General features: G+C 47.1%; 39 non-coding genes across 39 annotated transcripts in view; all 39 read left to right on the top strand.

Annotated features, from left to right (window-relative positions):
• Positions 1-37: 37 nt before the first annotated feature.
• On the top strand, positions 38-156 carry LOC136215384 (5S ribosomal RNA). Its single transcript, XR_010682426.1, has one exon. It is a non-coding gene; the product is annotated as a 5S ribosomal RNA (ribosomal RNA).
• A 259-nt stretch (positions 157-415) lies between these two features.
• LOC136215372 (5S ribosomal RNA) lies at positions 416-534 on the top strand. Its single transcript, XR_010682414.1, has one exon. It is a non-coding gene; the product is annotated as a 5S ribosomal RNA (ribosomal RNA).
• A 260-nt stretch (positions 535-794) lies between these two features.
• On the top strand, positions 795-913 carry LOC136212759 (5S ribosomal RNA). Its single transcript, XR_010679900.1, has one exon. It is a non-coding gene; the product is annotated as a 5S ribosomal RNA (ribosomal RNA).
• Positions 914-1,096: 183 nt separating this feature from the next.
• LOC136213091 (5S ribosomal RNA) lies at positions 1,097-1,215 on the top strand. The gene has a single exon (XR_010680223.1). It is a non-coding gene; the product is annotated as a 5S ribosomal RNA (ribosomal RNA).
• A 183-nt stretch (positions 1,216-1,398) lies between these two features.
• Positions 1,399-1,517, top strand: LOC136213089 (5S ribosomal RNA). Its single transcript, XR_010680222.1, has one exon. It is a non-coding gene; the product is annotated as a 5S ribosomal RNA (ribosomal RNA).
• Positions 1,518-1,776: 259 nt separating this feature from the next.
• LOC136215360 (5S ribosomal RNA) lies at positions 1,777-1,895 on the top strand. The gene has a single exon (XR_010682402.1). It is a non-coding gene; the product is annotated as a 5S ribosomal RNA (ribosomal RNA).
• Positions 1,896-2,153: 258 nt separating this feature from the next.
• LOC136215349 (5S ribosomal RNA) lies at positions 2,154-2,272 on the top strand. Its single transcript, XR_010682390.1, has one exon. It is a non-coding gene; the product is annotated as a 5S ribosomal RNA (ribosomal RNA).
• Positions 2,273-2,455: 183 nt separating this feature from the next.
• LOC136211908 (5S ribosomal RNA) lies at positions 2,456-2,574 on the top strand. The gene has a single exon (XR_010679092.1). It is a non-coding gene; the product is annotated as a 5S ribosomal RNA (ribosomal RNA).
• Positions 2,575-2,832: 258 nt separating this feature from the next.
• On the top strand, positions 2,833-2,951 carry LOC136212758 (5S ribosomal RNA). Its single transcript, XR_010679899.1, has one exon. It is a non-coding gene; the product is annotated as a 5S ribosomal RNA (ribosomal RNA).
• Positions 2,952-3,134: 183 nt separating this feature from the next.
• On the top strand, positions 3,135-3,253 carry LOC136215338 (5S ribosomal RNA). The gene has a single exon (XR_010682379.1). It is a non-coding gene; the product is annotated as a 5S ribosomal RNA (ribosomal RNA).
• Positions 3,254-3,512: 259 nt separating this feature from the next.
• LOC136215326 (5S ribosomal RNA) lies at positions 3,513-3,631 on the top strand. Its single transcript, XR_010682368.1, has one exon. It is a non-coding gene; the product is annotated as a 5S ribosomal RNA (ribosomal RNA).
• Positions 3,632-3,891: 260 nt separating this feature from the next.
• On the top strand, positions 3,892-4,010 carry LOC136212757 (5S ribosomal RNA). Its single transcript, XR_010679898.1, has one exon. It is a non-coding gene; the product is annotated as a 5S ribosomal RNA (ribosomal RNA).
• A 183-nt stretch (positions 4,011-4,193) lies between these two features.
• LOC136213088 (5S ribosomal RNA) lies at positions 4,194-4,312 on the top strand. Its single transcript, XR_010680221.1, has one exon. It is a non-coding gene; the product is annotated as a 5S ribosomal RNA (ribosomal RNA).
• Positions 4,313-4,495: 183 nt separating this feature from the next.
• Positions 4,496-4,614, top strand: LOC136213087 (5S ribosomal RNA). The gene has a single exon (XR_010680220.1). It is a non-coding gene; the product is annotated as a 5S ribosomal RNA (ribosomal RNA).
• Positions 4,615-4,873: 259 nt separating this feature from the next.
• Positions 4,874-4,992, top strand: LOC136215314 (5S ribosomal RNA). The gene has a single exon (XR_010682357.1). It is a non-coding gene; the product is annotated as a 5S ribosomal RNA (ribosomal RNA).
• A 258-nt stretch (positions 4,993-5,250) lies between these two features.
• LOC136215302 (5S ribosomal RNA) lies at positions 5,251-5,369 on the top strand. Its single transcript, XR_010682346.1, has one exon. It is a non-coding gene; the product is annotated as a 5S ribosomal RNA (ribosomal RNA).
• A 183-nt stretch (positions 5,370-5,552) lies between these two features.
• Positions 5,553-5,671, top strand: LOC136215290 (5S ribosomal RNA). Its single transcript, XR_010682335.1, has one exon. It is a non-coding gene; the product is annotated as a 5S ribosomal RNA (ribosomal RNA).
• Positions 5,672-5,929: 258 nt separating this feature from the next.
• On the top strand, positions 5,930-6,048 carry LOC136213086 (5S ribosomal RNA). The gene has a single exon (XR_010680219.1). It is a non-coding gene; the product is annotated as a 5S ribosomal RNA (ribosomal RNA).
• Positions 6,049-6,307: 259 nt separating this feature from the next.
• On the top strand, positions 6,308-6,426 carry LOC136215088 (5S ribosomal RNA). The gene has a single exon (XR_010682140.1). It is a non-coding gene; the product is annotated as a 5S ribosomal RNA (ribosomal RNA).
• Positions 6,427-6,686: 260 nt separating this feature from the next.
• LOC136212756 (5S ribosomal RNA) lies at positions 6,687-6,805 on the top strand. The gene has a single exon (XR_010679897.1). It is a non-coding gene; the product is annotated as a 5S ribosomal RNA (ribosomal RNA).
• A 183-nt stretch (positions 6,806-6,988) lies between these two features.
• LOC136215003 (5S ribosomal RNA) lies at positions 6,989-7,107 on the top strand. Its single transcript, XR_010682060.1, has one exon. It is a non-coding gene; the product is annotated as a 5S ribosomal RNA (ribosomal RNA).
• A 259-nt stretch (positions 7,108-7,366) lies between these two features.
• LOC136215278 (5S ribosomal RNA) lies at positions 7,367-7,485 on the top strand. The gene has a single exon (XR_010682324.1). It is a non-coding gene; the product is annotated as a 5S ribosomal RNA (ribosomal RNA).
• A 260-nt stretch (positions 7,486-7,745) lies between these two features.
• On the top strand, positions 7,746-7,864 carry LOC136212755 (5S ribosomal RNA). The gene has a single exon (XR_010679896.1). It is a non-coding gene; the product is annotated as a 5S ribosomal RNA (ribosomal RNA).
• Positions 7,865-8,047: 183 nt separating this feature from the next.
• Positions 8,048-8,166, top strand: LOC136213085 (5S ribosomal RNA). Its single transcript, XR_010680218.1, has one exon. It is a non-coding gene; the product is annotated as a 5S ribosomal RNA (ribosomal RNA).
• A 183-nt stretch (positions 8,167-8,349) lies between these two features.
• Positions 8,350-8,468, top strand: LOC136213083 (5S ribosomal RNA). The gene has a single exon (XR_010680216.1). It is a non-coding gene; the product is annotated as a 5S ribosomal RNA (ribosomal RNA).
• A 183-nt stretch (positions 8,469-8,651) lies between these two features.
• LOC136215266 (5S ribosomal RNA) lies at positions 8,652-8,770 on the top strand. The gene has a single exon (XR_010682313.1). It is a non-coding gene; the product is annotated as a 5S ribosomal RNA (ribosomal RNA).
• Positions 8,771-9,027: 257 nt separating this feature from the next.
• LOC136213082 (5S ribosomal RNA) lies at positions 9,028-9,146 on the top strand. The gene has a single exon (XR_010680215.1). It is a non-coding gene; the product is annotated as a 5S ribosomal RNA (ribosomal RNA).
• A 183-nt stretch (positions 9,147-9,329) lies between these two features.
• On the top strand, positions 9,330-9,448 carry LOC136214615 (5S ribosomal RNA). The gene has a single exon (XR_010681696.1). It is a non-coding gene; the product is annotated as a 5S ribosomal RNA (ribosomal RNA).
• A 183-nt stretch (positions 9,449-9,631) lies between these two features.
• Positions 9,632-9,750, top strand: LOC136215255 (5S ribosomal RNA). Its single transcript, XR_010682302.1, has one exon. It is a non-coding gene; the product is annotated as a 5S ribosomal RNA (ribosomal RNA).
• A 257-nt stretch (positions 9,751-10,007) lies between these two features.
• LOC136213728 (5S ribosomal RNA) lies at positions 10,008-10,126 on the top strand. Its single transcript, XR_010680832.1, has one exon. It is a non-coding gene; the product is annotated as a 5S ribosomal RNA (ribosomal RNA).
• Positions 10,127-10,309: 183 nt separating this feature from the next.
• LOC136215242 (5S ribosomal RNA) lies at positions 10,310-10,428 on the top strand. Its single transcript, XR_010682290.1, has one exon. It is a non-coding gene; the product is annotated as a 5S ribosomal RNA (ribosomal RNA).
• A 259-nt stretch (positions 10,429-10,687) lies between these two features.
• Positions 10,688-10,806, top strand: LOC136212159 (5S ribosomal RNA). Its single transcript, XR_010679330.1, has one exon. It is a non-coding gene; the product is annotated as a 5S ribosomal RNA (ribosomal RNA).
• Positions 10,807-11,066: 260 nt separating this feature from the next.
• Positions 11,067-11,185, top strand: LOC136212753 (5S ribosomal RNA). Its single transcript, XR_010679894.1, has one exon. It is a non-coding gene; the product is annotated as a 5S ribosomal RNA (ribosomal RNA).
• Positions 11,186-11,444: 259 nt separating this feature from the next.
• Positions 11,445-11,563, top strand: LOC136215230 (5S ribosomal RNA). Its single transcript, XR_010682279.1, has one exon. It is a non-coding gene; the product is annotated as a 5S ribosomal RNA (ribosomal RNA).
• Positions 11,564-11,822: 259 nt separating this feature from the next.
• Positions 11,823-11,941, top strand: LOC136212752 (5S ribosomal RNA). Its single transcript, XR_010679893.1, has one exon. It is a non-coding gene; the product is annotated as a 5S ribosomal RNA (ribosomal RNA).
• A 183-nt stretch (positions 11,942-12,124) lies between these two features.
• On the top strand, positions 12,125-12,243 carry LOC136213081 (5S ribosomal RNA). Its single transcript, XR_010680214.1, has one exon. It is a non-coding gene; the product is annotated as a 5S ribosomal RNA (ribosomal RNA).
• A 183-nt stretch (positions 12,244-12,426) lies between these two features.
• On the top strand, positions 12,427-12,545 carry LOC136213080 (5S ribosomal RNA). Its single transcript, XR_010680213.1, has one exon. It is a non-coding gene; the product is annotated as a 5S ribosomal RNA (ribosomal RNA).
• A 259-nt stretch (positions 12,546-12,804) lies between these two features.
• Positions 12,805-12,923, top strand: LOC136212751 (5S ribosomal RNA). Its single transcript, XR_010679892.1, has one exon. It is a non-coding gene; the product is annotated as a 5S ribosomal RNA (ribosomal RNA).
• Positions 12,924-13,181: 258 nt separating this feature from the next.
• The window catches only part of LOC136211950 (5S ribosomal RNA), a 119-nt gene continuing 36 nt past the window's right edge, over positions 13,182-13,264 (top strand). The window contains exon 1 of the ribosomal RNA XR_010679132.1: positions 13,182-13,264. This exon is cut by the window's right edge and continues 36 nt beyond it. This is a non-coding gene — a ribosomal RNA (5S ribosomal RNA).

The raw sequence follows: 13,264 nt of genomic DNA, 5'->3' as shown, positions 1-13,264 counted from the left end.
AGTATGGAATATATGCTTAGTTTTTGCATGGGATGACGGGTGCGATCATACCAGCACTAATGCACCGGATCCCATCAGAACTCCGAAGTTAAACGTGCTTGGGCGAGAGTAGTACTAAGATGGGTGACCTCTTGGGAAGTCCTCGTGTTGCACCCCCAAACTTTTTTGCAACGTGCATTTTTTAATTATTTAATTTTTTTTTCACCATGGCGTGCACGTTTTCGAGGCGGGCCCAAACTTTTTTGCAACGTGCATTTTTTAATTATTTAATTTTTTTTTCACCATGGCGTGCACGTTTTCGAGGCGGGGGTTAGTGTTTGGGGTCCGGGGGCTTGTGCATGCACGTGAAGGATGAGCATACGGGAGAAAGGGGCGCCCAGTATGGAATATATGCTTAGTTTTTGCATGGGATGACGGGTGCGATCATACCAGCACTAATGCACCGGATCCCATCAGAACTCCGAAGTTAAACGTGCTTGGGCGAGAGTAGTACTAAGATGGGTGACCTCTTGGGAAGTCCTCGTGTTGCACCCCTAAACTTTTTTGCAACGTGCATTTTTTAATTATTTAATTTTTTTTTCACCATGGCGTGCACGTTTTCGAGGCGGGCCTAAACTTTTTTGCAACGTGCATTTTTTAATTATTTAATTTTTTTTTTCACCATGGCGTGCACGTTTTCGAGGCGGGGGTCAGTGTTTGGGGTCCGGGGGCTTGTGCATGCACGTGAAGGATGAGCATACGGGAGAAAGGGGCGCCCAGTATGGAATATATGCTTAGTTTTTGCATGTGATGATGGGTGCGATCATACCAGCACTAATGCACCGGATCCCATCAGAACTCCGAAGTTAAACGTGCTTGGGCGAGAGTAGTACTAAGATGGTTGACCTCTTGGGAAGTCCTCGTGTTGCACCCCCAAACTTTTTTGCAACGTGCATTTTTTAATTATTTAATTTTTTTTTTCACCATGGCGTGCATGTTTTCGAGGCGGGGGTCAGTGTTTGGGGTCCGGGGGCTTGTGCATGCACGTGAAGGATGAGCATACGGGAGAAAGGGGCGCCCAGTATGGAATATATGCTTAGTTTTTGCATGGGATGACGGGTGCGATCATACCAGCACTAATGCACCGGATCCCATCAGAACTCCGAAGTTAAACGTGCTTGGGCGAGAGTAGTACTAAGATGGGTGACCTCTTCGGAAGTCCTCGTGTTGCACCCCCAAACTTTTTTGCAACGTGCATTTTTTAATTATTTAATTTTTTTTTTCACCATGGCGTGCATGTTTTCGAGGCGGGGGTCAGTGTTTGGGGTCCGGGGGCTTGTGCATGCACGTGAAGGATGAGCATACGGGAGAAAGGGGCGCCCAGTATGGAATATATGCTTAGTTTTTGCATGGGATGACGGGTGCGATCATACCAGCACTAATGCACCGGATCCCATCAGAACTCCGAAGTTAAACGTGCTTGGGCGAGAGTAGTACTAAGATGGGTGACCTCTTCGGAAGTCCTCGTGTTGCACCCCCAAACTTTTTTGCAACGTGCATTTTTTAATTATTTAATTTTTTTTTCACCATGGCGTGCACGTTTTCGAGGCGGGCCCAAACTTTTTTGCAACGTGCATTTTTTAATTATTTAATTTTTTTTTCACCATGGCGTGCACGTTTTCGAGGCAGGGGTCAGTGTTTGGGGTCCGGGGGCTTGTGCATGCACGTGAAGGATGAGCATACGGGAGAAAGGGGCGCCCAGTATGGAATATATGCTTAGTTTTTGCATGGGATGACGGGTGCGATCATACCAGCACTAATGCACCGGATCCCATCAGAACTCCGAAGTTAAACGTGCTTGGGCGAGAGTAGTACTAAGATGGGTGACCTCTTGGGAAGTCCTCGTGTTGCACCCCTAAACTTTTTTATAACGTGCATTTTTTAATTATTTAATTTTTTTTTCACCATGGCGTGCACGTTTTCGAGGCGGGCCCAAACTTTTTTGCAACGTGCATTTTTTAATTATTTAATTTTTTTTCACCATGGCGTGCACGTTTTCGAGGCGGGGGTCAGTGTTTGGGGTCCGGGGGCTTGTGCATGCACGTGAAGGATGAGCATACGGGAGAAAGGGGCGCCCAGTATGGAATATATGCTTAGTTTTTGCATGTGATGACGGGTGCGATCATACCAGCACTAATGCACCGGATCCCATCAGAACTCCGAAGTTAAACGTGCTTGGGCGAGAGTAGTACTAAGATGGGTGACCTCTTGGGAAGTCCTCGTGTTGCACCCCCAAACTTTTTTGCAACGTGCATTTTTTAATTATTTAATTTTTTTTTTCACCATGGCGTGCATGTTTTCGAGGCGGGGGTCAGTGTTTGGGGTCCGGGGGCTTGTGCATGCACGTGAAGGATGAGCATACGGGAGAAAGGGGCGCCCAGTATGGAATATATGCTTAGTTTTTGCATGGGATGACGGGTGCGATCATACCAGCACTAATGCACCGGATCCCATTAGAACTCCGAAGTTAAACGTGCTTGGGCGAGAGTAGTACTAAGATGGGTGACCTCTTGGGAAGTCCTCGTGTTGCACCCCCAAACTTTTTTGCAACGTGCATTTTTTAATTATTTAATTTTTTTTTCACCATGGCGTGCACGTTTTCGAGGCGGGCCCAAACTTTTTTGCAACGTGCATTTTTTAATTATTTAATTTTTTTTCACCATGGCGTGCACGTTTTCGAGGCGGGGGTCAGTGTTTGGGGTCCGGGGGCTTGTGCATGCACGTGAAGGATGAGCATACGGGAGAAAGGGGCGCCCAGTATGGAATATATGCTTAGTTTTTGCATGTGATGACGGGTGCGATCATACCAGCACTAATGCACCGGATCCCATCAGAACTCCGAAGTTAAACGTGCTTGGGCGAGAGTAGTACTAAGATGGTTGACCTCTTGGGAAGTCCTCGTGTTGCACCCCCAAACTTTTTTGCAACGTGCATTTTTTAATTATTTAATTTTTTTTTTCACCATGGCGTGCATGTTTTCGAGGCGGGGGTCAGTGTTTGGGGTCCGGGGGCTTGTGCATGCACGTGAAGGATGAGCATACGGGAGAAAGGGGCGCCCAGTATGGAATATATGCTTAGTTTTTGCATGGGATGACGGGTGCGATCATACCAGCACTAATGCACCGGATCCCATCAGAACTCCGAAGTTAAACGTGCTTGGGCGAGAGTAGTACTAAGATGGGTGACCTCTTGGGAAGTCCTCGTGTTGCACCCCCAAACTTTTTTGCAACGTGCATTTTTTAATTATTTAATTTTTTTTTCACCATGGCGTGCACGTTTTCGAGGCGGGCCCAAACTTTTTTGCAACGTGCATTTTTTAATTATTTAATTTTTTTTTCACCATGGCGTGCACGTTTTCGAGGCGGGGGTTAGTGTTTGGGGTCCGGGGGCTTGTGCATGCACGTGAAGGATGAGCATACGGGAGAAAGGGGCGCCCAGTATGGAATATATGCTTAGTTTTTGCATGGGATGACGGGTGCGATCATACCAGCACTAATGCACCGGATCCCATCAGAACTCCGAAGTTAAACGTGCTTGGGCGAGAGTAGTACTAAGATGGGTGACCTCTTGGGAAGTCCTCGTGTTGCACCCCTAAACTTTTTTGCAACGTGCATTTTTTAATTATTTAATTTTTTTTTCACCATGGCGTGCACGTTTTCGAGGCGGGCCTAAACTTTTTTGCAACGTGCATTTTTTAATTATTTAATTTTTTTTTTCACCATGGCGTGCACGTTTTCGAGGCGGGGGTCAGTGTTTGGGGTCCGGGGGCTTGTGCATGCACGTGAAGGATGAGCATACGGGAGAAAGGGGCGCCCAGTATGGAATATATGCTTAGTTTTTGCATGTGATGATGGGTGCGATCATACCAGCACTAATGCACCGGATCCCATCAGAACTCCGAAGTTAAACGTGCTTGGGCGAGAGTAGTACTAAGATGGTTGACCTCTTGGGAAGTCCTCGTGTTGCACCCCCAAACTTTTTTGCAACGTGCATTTTTTAATTATTTAATTTTTTTTTTCACCATGGCGTGCATGTTTTCGAGGCGGGGGTCAGTGTTTGGGGTCCGGGGGCTTGTGCATGCACGTGAAGGATGAGCATACGGGAGAAAGGGGCGCCCAGTATGGAATATATGCTTAGTTTTTGCATGGGATGACGGGTGCGATCATACCAGCACTAATGCACCGGATCCCATCAGAACTCCGAAGTTAAACGTGCTTGGGCGAGAGTAGTACTAAGATGGGTGACCTCTTCGGAAGTCCTCGTGTTGCACCCCCAAACTTTTTTGCAACGTGCATTTTTTAATTATTTAATTTTTTTTTTCACCATGGCGTGCATGTTTTCGAGGCGGGGGTCAGTGTTTGGGGTCCGGGGGCTTGTGCATGCACGTGAAGGATGAGCATACGGGAGAAAGGGGCGCCCAGTATGGAATATATGCTTAGTTTTTGCATGGGATGACGGGTGCGATCATACCAGCACTAATGCACCGGATCCCATCAGAACTCCGAAGTTAAACGTGCTTGGGCGAGAGTAGTACTAAGATGGGTGACCTCTTCGGAAGTCCTCGTGTTGCACCCCCAAACTTTTTTGCAACGTGCATTTTTTAATTATTTAATTTTTTTTTCACCATGGCGTGCACGTTTTCGAGGCGGGCCCAAACTTTTTTGCAACGTGCATTTTTTAATTATTTAATTTTTTTTTCACCATGGCGTGCACGTTTTCGAGGCAGGGGTCAGTGTTTGGGGTCCGGGGGCTTGTGCATGCACGTGAAGGATGAGCATACGGGAGAAAGGGGCGCCCAGTATGGAATATATGCTTAGTTTTTGCATGGGATGACGGGTGCGATCATACCAGCACTAATGCACCGGATCCCATCAGAACTCCGAAGTTAAACGTGCTTGGGCGAGAGTAGTACTAAGATGGGTGACCTCTTGGGAAGTCCTCGTGTTGCACCCCTAAACTTTTTTATAACGTGCATTTTTTAATTATTTAATTTTTTTTTCACCATGGCGTGCACGTTTTCGAGGCGGGCCCAAACTTTTTTGCAACGTGCATTTTTTAATTATTTAATTTTTTTTCACCATGGCGTGCACGTTTTCGAGGCGGGGGTCAGTGTTTGGGGTCCGGGGGCTTGTGCATGCACGTGAAGGATGAGCATACGGGAGAAAGGGGCGCCCAGTATGGAATATATGCTTAGTTTTTGCATGTGATGACGGGTGCGATCATACCAGCACTAATGCACCGGATCCCATCAGAACTCCGAAGTTAAACGTGCTTGGGCGAGAGTAGTACTAAGATGGGTGACCTCTTGGGAAGTCCTCGTGTTGCACCCCCAAACTTTTTTGCAACGTGCATTTTTTAATTATTTAATTTTTTTTTTCACCATGGCGTGCATGTTTTCGAGGCGGGGGTCAGTGTTTGGGGTCCGGGGGCTTGTGCATGCACGTGAAGGATGAGCATACGGGAGAAAGGGGCGCCCAGTATGGAATATATGCTTAGTTTTTGCATGGGATGACGGGTGCGATCATACCAGCACTAATGCACCGGATCCCATCAGAACTCCGAAGTTAAACGTGCTTGGGCGAGAGTAGTACTAAGATGGGTGACCTCTTGGGAAGTCCTCGTGTTGCACCCCTAAACTTTTTTATAACGTGCATTTTTTAATTATTTAATTTTTTTTTCACCATGGCGTGCACGTTTTCGAGGCGGGCCCAAACTTTTTTGCAACGTGCATTTTTTAATTATTTAATTTTTTTTCACCATGGCGTGCACGTTTTCGAGGCGGGGGTCAGTGTTTGGGGTCCGGGGGCTTGTGCATGCACGTGAAGGATGAGCATACGGGAGAAAGGGGCGCCCAGTATGGAATATATGCTTAGTTTTTGCATGTGATGACGGGTGCGATCATACCAGCACTAATGCACCGGATCCCATCAGAACTCCGAAGTTAAACGTGCTTGGGCGAGAGTAGTACTAAGATGGGTGACCTCTTCGGAAGTCCTCGTGTTGCACCCCCAAACTTTTTTGCAACGTGCATTTTTTAATTATTTAATTTTTTTTTCACCATGGCGTGCACGTTTTCGAGGCGGGCCCAAACTTTTTTGCAACGTGCATTTTTTAATTATTTAATTTTTTTTTCACCATGGCGTGCACGTTTTCGAGGCGGGGGTTAGTGTTTGGCGTCCGGGGGCTTGTGCATGCACGTGAAGGATGAGCATACGGGAGAAAGGGGCGCCCAGTATGGAATATATGCTTAGTTTTTGCATGGGATGACGGGTGCGATCATACCAGCACTAATGCACCGGATCCCATCAGAACTCCGAAGTTAAACGTGGTTGGGCGAGAGTAGTACTAAGATGGGTGACCTCTTAGGAAGTCCTCGTGTTGCACCCCTAAACTTTTTTGCAACGTGCATTTTTTAATTATTTAATTTTTTTTTCACCATGGCGTGCACGTTTTCGAGGCGGGCCCAAACTTTTTTGCAACGTGCATTTTTTAATTATTTAATTTTTTTTTTCACCATGGCGTGCATGTTTTCGAGGCGGGGGTCAGTGTTTGGGGTCCGGGGGCTTGTGCATGCACGTGAAGGATGAGCATACGGGAGAAAGGGGCGCCCAGTATGGAATATATGCTTAGTTTTTGCATGTGATGACGGGTGCGATCATACCAGCACTAATGCACCGGATCCCATCAGAACTCCGAAGTTAAACGTGCTTGGGCGAGAGTAGTACTAAGATGGTTGACCTCTTGGGAAGTCCTCGTGTTGCACCCCCAAACTTTTTTGCAACGTGCATTTTTTAATTATTTAATTTTTTTTTTCACCATGGCGTGCATGTTTTCGAGGCGGGGGTCAGTGTTTGGGGTCCGGGGGCTTGTGCATGCACGTGAAGGATGAGCATACGGGAGAAAGGGGCGCCCAGTATGGAATATATGCTTAGTTTTTGCATGGGATGACGGGTGCGATCATACCAGCACTAATGCACCGGATCCCATCAGAACCCCGAAGTTAAACGTGCTTGGGCGAGAGTAGTACTAAGATGGGTGACCTCTTCGGAAGTCCTCGTGTTGCACCCCCAAACTTTTTTGCAACGTGCATTTTTTAATTATTTAATTTTTTTTTCACCATGGCGTGCACGTTTTCGAGGCGGGCCCAAACTTTTTTGCAACGTGCATTTTTTAATTATTTAATTTTTTTTTCACCATGGCGTGCACGTTTTCGAGGCGGGGGTCAGTGTTTGGGGTCCGGGGGCTTGTGCATGCACGTGAAGGATGAGCATACGGGAGAAAGGGGCGCCCAGTATGGAATATATGCTTAGTTTTTGCATGGGATGACGGGTGCGATCATACCAGCACTAATGCACCGGATCCCATCAGAACTCCGAAGTTAAACGTGCTTGGGCGAGAGTAGTACTAAGATGGGTGACCTCTTGGGAAGTCCTCGTGTTGCACCCCTAAACTTTTTTGCAACGTGCATTTTTTAATTATTTAATTTTTTTTTCACCATGGCGTGCACGTTTTCGAGGCGGGCCCAAACTTTTTTGCAACGTGCATTTTTTAATTATTTAATTTTTTTTTTCACCATGGCGTGCACGTTTTCGAGGCGGGGGTCAGTGTTTGGGGTCCGGGGGCTTGTGCATGCACGTGAAGGATGAGCATACGGGAGAAAGGGGCGCCCAGTATGGAATATATGCTTAGTTTTTGCATGTGATGACGGGTGCGATCATACCAGCACTAATGCACCGGATCCCATCAGAACTCCGAAGTTAAACGTGCTTGGGCGAGAGTAGTACTAAGATGGTTGACCTCTTGGGAAGTCCTCGTGTTGCACCCCCAAACTTTTTTGCAACGTGCATTTTTTAATTATTTAATTTTTTTTTTCACCATGGCGTGCATGTTTTCGAGGCGGGGGTCAGTGTTTGGGGTCCGGGGGCTTGTGCATGCACGTGAAGGATGAGCATACGGGAGAAAGGGGCGCCCAGTATGGAATATATGCTTAGTTTTTGCATGGGATGACGGGTGCGATCATACCAGCACTAATGCACCGGATCCCATCAGAACTCCGAAGTTAAACGTGCTTGGGCGAGAGTAGTACTAAGATGGGTGACCTCTTCGGAAGTCCTCGTGTTGCACCCCCAAACTTTTTTGCAACGTGCATTTTTTAATTATTTAATTTTTTTTTTCACCATGGCGTGCATGTTTTCGAGGCGGGGGTCAGTGTTTGGGGTCCGGGGGCTTGTGCATGCACGTGAAGGATGAGCATACGGGAGAAAGGGGCGCCCAGTATGGAATATATGCTTAGTTTTTGCATGGGATGACGGGTGCGATCATACCAGCACTAATGCACCGGATCCCATCAGAACTCCGAAGTTAAACGTGCTTGGGCGAGAGTAGTACTAAGATGGGTGACCTCTTCGGAAGTCCTCGTGTTGCACCCCCAAACTTTTTTGCAACGTGCATTTTTTAATTATTTAATTTTTTTTTTCACCATGGCGTGCATGTTTTCGAGGCGGGGGTCAGTGTTTGGGGTCCGGGGGCTTGTGCATGCACGTGAAGGATGAGCATACGGGAGAAAGGGGCGCCCAGTATGGAATATATGCTTAGTTTTTGCATGGGATGACGGGTGCGATCATACCAGCACTAATGCACCGGATCCCATCAGAACTCCGAAGTTAAACGTGCTTGGGCGAGAGTAGTACTAAGATGGGTGACCTCTTGGGAAGTCCTCGTGTTGCACCCCCAAACTTTTTTGCAACGTGCATTTTTTAATTATTTAATTTTTTTTCACCATGGCGTGCACGTTTTCGAGGTGGGCCCAAACTTTTTTGCAACGTGCATTTTTTAATTATTTAATTTTTTTTCACCATGGCGTGCACGTTTTCGAGGCGGGGGTCAGTGTTTGGGGTCCGGGGGCTTGTGCATGCACGTGAAGGATGAGCATACGGGAGAAAGGGGCGCCCAGTATGGAATATATGCTTAGTTTTTGCATGGGATGACGGGTGCGATCATACCAGCACTAATGCACCGGATCCCATCAGAACTCCGAAGTTAAACGTGCTTGGGCGAGAGTAGTACTAAGATGGGTGACCTCTTCGGAAGTCCTCGTGTTGCACCCCCAAACTTTTTTGCAACGTGCATTTTTTAATTATTTAATTTTTTTTTTCACCATGGCGTGCATGTTTTCGAGGCGGGGGTCAGTGTTTGGGGTCCGGGGGCTTGTGCATGCACGTGAAGGATGAGCATACGGGAGAAAGGGGCGCCCAGTATGGAATATATGCTTAGTTTTTGCATGGGATGACGGGTGCGATCATACCAGCACTAATGCACCGGATCCCATCAGAACTTCGAAGTTAAACGTGCTTGGGCGAGAGTAGTACTAAGATGGGTGACCTCTTCGGAAGTCCTCGTGTTGCACCCCCAAACTTTTTTGCAACGTGCATTTTTTAATTATTTAATTTTTTTTTTCACCATGGCGTGCATGTTTTCGAGGCGGGGGTCAGTGTTTGGGGTCCGGGGGCTTGTGCATGCACGTGAAGGATGAGCATACGGGAGAAAGGGGCGCCCAGTATGGAATATATGCTTAGTTTTTGCATGGGATGACGGGTGCGATCATACCAGCACTAATGCACCGGATCCCATCAGAACTCCGAAGTTAAACGTGCTTGGGCGAGAGTAGTACTAAGATGGGTGACCTCTTGGGAAGTCCTCGTGTTGCACCCCCAAACTTTTTTGCAACGTGCATTTTTTAATTATTTAATTTTTTTTCACCATGGCGTGCACGTTTTCGAGGTGGGCCCAAACTTTTTTGCAACGTGCATTTTTTAATTATTTAATTTTTTTTCACCATGGCGTGCACGTTTTCGAGGCGGGGGTCAGTGTTTGGGGTCCGGGGGCTTGTGCATGCACGTGAAGGATGAGCATACGGGAGAAAGGGGCGCCCAGTATGGAATATATGCTTAGTTTTTGCATGGGATGACGGGTGCGATCATACCAGCACTAATGCACCGGATCCCATCAGAACTCCGAAGTTAATCGTGCTTGGGCGAGAGTAGTACTAAGATGGTTGACCTCTTGGGAAGTCCTCGTGTTGCACCCCCAAACTTTTTTGCAACGTGCATTTTTTAATTATTTAATTTTTTTTTTCACCATGGCGTGCATGTTTTCGAGGCGGGGGTCAGTGTTTGGGGTCCGGGGGCTTGTGCATGCACGTGAAGGATGAGCATACGGGAGAAAGGGGCGCCCAGTATGGAATATATGCTTAGTTTTTGCATGGGATGACGGGTGCGATCATACCAGCACTAATGCACCGGATCCCATCAGAACTCCGAAGTTAAACGTGCTTGGGCGAGAGTAGTACTAAGATGGGTGACCTCTTGGGAAGTCCTCGTGTTGCACCCCCAAACTTTTTTGCAACGTGCATTTTTTAATTATTTAATTTTTTTTTCACCATGGCGTGCACGTTTTCGAGGCGGGCCCAAACTTTTTTGCAACGTGCATTTTTTAATTATTTAATTTTTTTTTCACCATGGCGTGCACGTTTTCGAGGCGGGGGTTAGTGTTTGGGGTCCGGGGGCTTGTGCATGCACGTGAAGGATGAGCATACGGGAGAAAGGGGCGCCCAGTATGGAATATATGCTTAGTTTTTGCATGGGATGACGGGTGCGATCATACCAGCACTAATGCACCGGATCCCATCAGAACTCCGAAGTCAAACGTGCTTGGGCGAGAGTAGTACTAAGATGGGTGACCTCTTGGGAAGTCCTCGTGTTGCACCCCTAAACTTTTTTGCAACGTGCATTTTTTAATTATTTAATTTTTTTTTCACCATGGCGTGCACGTTTTCGAGGCGGGCCCAAACTTTTTTGCAACGTGCATTTTTTAATTATTTAATTTTTTTTTTCACCATGGCGTGCACGTTTTCGAGGCGGGGGTCAGTGTTTGGGGTCCGGGGGCTTGTGCATGCACGTGAAGGATGAGCATACGGGAGAAAGGGGCGCCCAGTATGGAATATATGCTTAGTTTTTGCATGGGATGACGGGTGCGATCATACCAGCACTAATGCACCGGATCCCATCAGAACTCCGAAGTTAAACGTGCTTGGGCGAGAGTAGTACTAAGATGGTTGACCTCTTGGGAAGTCCTCGTGTTGCACCCCCAAACTTTTTTGCAACGTGCATTTTTTAATTATTTAATTTTTTTTTCACCATGGCGTGCACGTTTTCGAGGCGGGCCCAAACTTTTTTGCAACGTGCATTTTTTAATTATTTAATTTTTTTTTCACCATGGCGTGCACGTTTTCGAGGCGGGGGTCAGTGTTTGGGGTCCGGGGGCTTGTGCATGCACGTGAAGGATGAGCATACGGGAGAAAGGGGCGCCCAGTATGGAATATATGCTTAGTTTTTGCATGGGATGACGGGTGCGATCATACCAGCACTAATGCACCGGATCCCATCAGAACTCCGAAGTTAAACGTGCTTGGGCGAGAGTAGTACTAAGATGGGTGACCTCTTGGGAAGTCCTCGTGTTGCACCCCTAAACTTTTTTGCAACGTGCATTTTTTAATTATTTAATTTTTTTTCACCATGGCGTGCACGTTTTCGAGGCGGGCCTAAACTTTTTTGCAACGTGCATTTTTTAATTATTTAATTTTTTTTTTCACCATGGCGTGCACGTTTTCGAGGCGGGGGTCAGTGTTTGGGGTCCGGGGGCTTGTGCATGCACGTGAAGGATGAGCATACGGGAGAAAGGGGCGCCCAGTATGGAATATATGCTTAGTTTTTGCATGTGATGACGGGTGCGATCATACCAGCACTAATGCACCGGATCCCATCAGAACTCCGAAGTTAAACGTGCTTGGGCGAGAGTAGTACTAAGATGGTTGACCTCTTGGGAAGTCCTCGTGTTGCACCCCCAAACTTTTTTGCAACGTGCATTTTTTAATTATTTAATTTTTTTTTTCACCATGGCGTGCATGTTTTCGAGGCGGGGGTCAGTGTTTGGGGTCCGGGGGCTTGTGCATGCACGTGAAGGATGAGCATACGGGAGAAAGGGGCGCCCAGTATGGAATATATGCTTAGTTTTTGCATGGGATGACGGGTGCGATCATACCAGCACTAATGCACCGGATCCCATCAGAACTCCGAAGTTAAACGTGCTTGGGCGAGAGTAGTACTAAGATGGGTGACCTCTTCGGAAGTCCTCGTGTTGCACCCCCAAACTTTTTTGCAACGTGCATTTTTTAATTATTTAATTTTTTTTTTCACCATGGCGTGCATGTTTTCGAGGCGGGGGTCAGTGTTTGGGGTCCGGGGGCTTGTGCATGCACGTGAAGGATGAGCATACGGGAGAAAGGGGCGCCCAGTATGGAATATATGCTTAGTTTTTGCATGGGATGACGGGTGCGATCATACCAGCACTAATGCACCGGATCCCATCAGAACTCCGAAGTTAAACGTGCTTGGGCGAGAGTAGTACTAAGATGGGTGACCTCTTCGGAAGTCCTCGTGTTGCACCCCCAAACTTTTTTGCAACGTGCATTTTTTAATTATTTAATTTTTTTTTCACCATGGCGTGCACGTTTTCGAGGCGGGCCCAAACTTTTTTGCAACGTGCATTTTTTAATTATTTAATTTTTTTTTCACCATGGCGTGCACGTTTTCGAGGCAGGGGTCAGTGTTTGGGGTCCGGGGGCTTGTGCATGCACGTGAAGGATGAGCATACGGGAGAAAGGGGCGCCCAGTATGGAATATATGCTTAGTTTTTGCATGGGATAACGGGTGCGATCATACCAGCACTAATGCACCGGATCCCATCAGAACTCCGAAGTTAAACGTGCTTGGGCGAGAGTAGTACTAAGATGGTTGACCTCTTGGGAAGTCCTCGTGTTGCACCCCTAAACTTTTTTGCAACGTGCATTTTTTAATTTTTTAATTTTTTTTTCACCATGGCGTGCACGTTTTCGAGGCGGGCCCAAACTTTTTTGCAACGTGCATTTTTTAATTATTTAATTTTTTTTCACCATGGCGTGCACGTTTTCGAGGCGGGGGTCAGTGTTTGGGGTCCGGGGGCTTGTGCATGCACGTGAAGGATGAGCATACGGGAGAAAGGGGCGCCCAGTATGGAATATATGCTTAGTTTTTGCATGGGATGACGGGTGCGATCATACCAGCACTAATGCACCGGATCCCATCAGAACTCCGAAGTTAATCGTGCTTGGGCGAGAGTAGTACTAAGA

The sequence above is a fragment of the Euphorbia lathyris genome, chromosome 1, assembly GCF_963576675.1.
Source record: "Euphorbia lathyris chromosome 1, ddEupLath1.1, whole genome shotgun sequence".
Classification (NCBI taxonomy): Eukaryota; Viridiplantae; Streptophyta; class Magnoliopsida; order Malpighiales; family Euphorbiaceae; genus Euphorbia; species Euphorbia lathyris.
This window is presented reverse-complemented; position numbering and strand designations above follow the sequence as displayed.